The sequence below is a fragment of the Galeopterus variegatus genome, unplaced genomic scaffold, assembly GCF_000696425.1.
Source record: "Galeopterus variegatus unplaced genomic scaffold, G_variegatus-3.0.2 Scaffold1284, whole genome shotgun sequence".
NCBI lineage: Eukaryota > Metazoa > Chordata > Mammalia > Dermoptera > Cynocephalidae > Galeopterus > Galeopterus variegatus.
Window position 1 is genome coordinate 3,369 of NW_007727395.1, and position 428 is coordinate 3,796.

Sequence of the window (428 nt, forward strand, 5' to 3'; positions counted from 1 at the left end):
ATTTATTGCTTACAGTTTCAGAGGCTGGAAAGTCCAAAGTCCAGGGAACACATTTGGTGAAAGTTTTAGTGGTGGCAACAGTGACCCAGGAGTTTCACATGGCAGAAAAGGTGGAGCAGAGTGAGTTCCTCATGAACTCTCCTTTTAAAGCCCTTGGAACCACATGTCTGACCACCATTATTAATCCATTCACTACAGCATAGTCTACAATCTAATCACCTCTTCAAGGCCACATCTTTCAACTACTGTGCTAGGATTTCCTACTCTCTTAACAGTTACAGTGGGGACCAAGCTACTAACACATAAAACTTGGGGAACACAATCCCTATTAATGTATTTCCTTCTTTTCTTGACAATTGGGTTCTAAGGAAGTTTCAGGAGCCTACAGTGTGCCAAATCATCTGTCTCATTCAAATAAAAAAAATTAA